Raw genomic sequence first — 3,885 nt, 5'->3', positions numbered from 1 at the left:
AAGTAATGTGTCTGTTTTTGAATATGCTATCTAGGTTGGTCATAACTTTCCTTCCAAGGAGTAAGCGTCTTTTAATTTCATGGCTGCAGTCACCATCTACAGTGATTGTGGAGCCCAGAAAAAAAGTGTGACACTGTTTCCACTGTTTCCCCATCTATTTCCCATGAAGTGATGGGACCGGATGCCATGATCTTCGTTTTCTGAAGTTAGCTTTAAGCCAACTTTTTCACTCTCCTCTTTCACTTTCATCAAGAGGCTTTTGAGTTCCTCTTCACTTTCTGCCATAAGGGTGGTGTCATCTGCATATCTGAGGTTACTGATATTTCTCCCAGCAATCTGGATTCCAGCTTGTGCTTCTTCCAGCCCAGCATTTCTCATGATGTATTCTGCATATAAGTTAAATAAGCAGGGTGACAATATACAACCTTGACGAACTCCTTTTCCTATTTGGAACCAGTCTGTTGTTCCATGTCCAGTTCTAACTGCTGCTTCCTGACCTGCATAAAGGTTTCTCAAGAGGCAGGTCAGGTGGTCTGGTATTCCCATCTCTTTCAAAATTTCCCACAGTTTATTGTGATCCACACAGTCAAAGGCTTTGGCATAGTCAATAAAGCAGAAATAGATGTTTTTCTGGAACTCTCTTGCTTTTTCAGTGATCTAGCAGATGTTGGCAATTTGATCTCTGGTTCCTCTGCCTTTTCTAAAACCAGCTTGAACATCTGGAAGTTCACGGTTGATGTATTGCTGAAGCCTGGCTTGGAGAATTTTGAGCATTACTTTAGTTTGAGCGGTAGTTTGAGCATTCTTTGGCATTGCCTTTCTTTGGGATTGGAATGAAAACTGACCTTTTCCAGTCCTGGGGCCACTACTGAGTTTTGCAAATTTGCTGGCATATTGAGTGCAGCACTTTCACAGCATCATCTTTCAGGATTTGAAATAGCTCAACTGGAATTCCATCACCTCCACTAGCTTTGTTCATAGTGATGCTTTCTAAGGCCCACTTGACTTCACATTCCAGGATGTCTGGCTCTAGGTGAGTGATCATACCATCGTGATTATTTTGGTAGTGAAGATCTTTTTTTGTATAGTTCTTCTGTGTATTCTTGCCATCTCTTCTTAATATCTTCTGCTTCTGTTAGGTCCATACCATTTCTGTCCTTTATTGAGCCCATCTTTCTATGAAATGTTCCCTTGGTATCTCTAATTTTCTTGAAGAGATCTCTAGTCTTTCCCATTCTGTTATTTTCCTCTATTTCTTTGCATTGATCGTTGAGGAAGGCTTTCTTATCTCTTTTTGCTATTCCTTGGAACTCTGCATTCAGATGCTTATATCTTTCCTTTTCTCCTTTGCTTTTCACTTCTCTTCTTTTCACAGCTATTTGTAAGTCCTCTTCCAACAGCCATTTTGCTTTTTTGCATTTCTTTTCCATGGGGATGGTCTTGATCCCTGTCTCCTGTACAATGTCACGAACCTCCATCCATAGTTCATCAGGAACTCTATCAGATCTAGGCCCTTAAATCTATTTCTCACTTCCACTGTATAATCATAAGAGATCTGATTTAGGTCATACCTGAATGGTCTAGTGGTTTTCCCTACTTTCTTCAATTTAAGTCTGAATTTGGCAATAAGCAGTTCATGATCTAAGCCACAGTCAGCTCCTGGTAGTGTTTTTGTCGACTGTATAGAGCTTCTCCATCTTTGGTTGCAAAGAATATAATCAATCTGATTTCGGTGTTGACCGTCTGGTGATGTCCATGTGCAGAGTCTTCTCTTGTGTTGTTGGAAGAGGGTGTTTGCTATGACCAGTGCGTTCTCTTGGCAAAACTGTATTAGCCTTTGCCCTGCTTCATTCCGTATTCCAAGGCCAAATTTGCCTGTTACGCCAGGTGTTTCTTGACTTCCTACTTTTGCATTCCAGTCCCCTATAATGAAAAGGACATCTTTTTTGGGTGTTAGTTCTAAAAGGTCTTGTAGGTCTTCATAGAACCGTTCAACTTCAGCTTCTTCAGCGTTACTGGTTGGGGCATAGACTTGGATTACCGTGATATTGAATGGTTTGCCTTGGAAACAAACAGAGATCATTCTGTCGTTTTTGAGATTGCCTCCAAGTACTGCATTTTGAACTCTTTTGTTGACCGTGATGGCTACTCCACTTCTTCTAAGGGATTCCTGCCCGCAGTAGTAGATATAATGGTCATCTGCCTTGGATGTGGGGTAGCTCCTCTTAGCTGCGCTTGTGCACCCATTCCAAGAATACATACATCTAATTATAACAGACTGAATTACAGGAAGGACATGCACAGTAGAGCATCTTGTTATATAATCTGCAGTTGTCAATCAAGGACCCTCCCAATTATGCAAATAACTTTGCCTTAAAAACTCTGTACTCCAGCCCTCCTGGTGATTGCTTCCCTTGGCGTAGCCCACCTCTCTCTTGAGGTATCCTCTCTATTCTTTCTTTCCTTACCATCAATAAACAGGTAAGACCTCAGATTATTCTTTGTATTCTTACCAAGAACCAAGGCCCACAGGAGGAGTGGTCTCCAGACTCTCCTCCACTAACACTCCTAGATTGCAGTTCTTCCAATCAAAGTACCCACAGAATTTTTTTAATTAATTTATTTTTTACTGAAGGATAATTGCTTTACAGAAATTTGCTGCTTTCTGTCAAACCTCAGCATGAATCAGCCATAGGTATACATATATCCCCTCCCTTTTGAACCTCCCTCCCATCTCCCTCCCCATCCCACCCCTCTAGGTTGATACAGAGCCCCTGTTTGATAGACAACAGCAAATTCCCGTTGCCTATCTATTTTACATATGGTAATGTAAGTTTCCATGTTACTCTTTCTATATATCTCACCCTCTCCTCCCCTCTCCCCATGTCCATAAGTCTATTCTCTATGTCTGTTTCTCATCGCTGCCCTGTAAATAAATTCTTCAGTACTATTTTTCTAGATTCCATATATATGTGTTAGAATAATGCATTTATCTTTCTCTTTCTGACTCACTTCACTCTGTATAATAGGTTCTAGGTTCATCCAGCTCATTAGAACTGACTCAAATGTGTTCCTTTTTATGGCTGAGTAATATTCCATTGTGTATATGTACCACAACTTCTTTATCCATTCATCTGTCAGTGGACATCTAGGTTGCTTCCATGTTCTAGCTATTGTAAATAGTGCTGCAATGAACAATGGGATACATGTGTCTCTTTCAGTTTTGGTTTCCTCGGGGTACATGCCTAGGAGTGGGATTGCTGGGTCATATGGTGGTTTTATTCCTAGTTTTTAAGGAATCCCCATATCGTCTTCCATAGTGGCTGTATCAATTTACATTCCCACCAACAGTGCAAGAGTGTTTCCTTTCCTCCACACCCACTCCAGCATTTATTGTTTGTAGACTTTTTGATGAGGGCCATTCTGACTGGCGTGAGGTGATATCTCATTGTGGTTTTGATTTGCATTTCTCTAATAATGAGCAATGTTGAGCATCTTTTCATGTGTTTGTCAGCCATCTGTATGTCTTCTTTGGAGAAATGTCTGTTTAGGTCTTTTTCCCACTTTTGGCTTGTGTTTGTTTTTCTGGTATTGAGTTGTATGAACTGCTTGTATATTTTGGAAATTAATTCTTCATCAGTTGTTTCATTTGCTATTATTTTCTCCCATTCTGAGGGTTGTCTTTTCTCCTTGCTTATATTCCTTTGCTATGAAAAAGCTTTTAAGTTTAATCAGGACTCACTTGCTTGCTTTTGTTTTTATTTCTGTTACTCTAGGAGGTGGGTCATAGAGGATCTTGTTTTGATTTATGTCGAGTGTTCTGCCTATGTTTTCTTCTAAGAATTTTATAGTTTCTGGTCTTACATTTAGGTCTTTAATCCATTT

Source organism: Bison bison, unplaced genomic scaffold (assembly GCF_000754665.1).
Source record: "Bison bison bison isolate TAMUID 2011002044 unplaced genomic scaffold, Bison_UMD1.0 scf7180017864233, whole genome shotgun sequence".
Lineage (NCBI taxonomy): Eukaryota > Metazoa > Chordata > Mammalia > Artiodactyla > Bovidae > Bison > Bison bison.
This window is presented reverse-complemented; position numbering follows the sequence as displayed.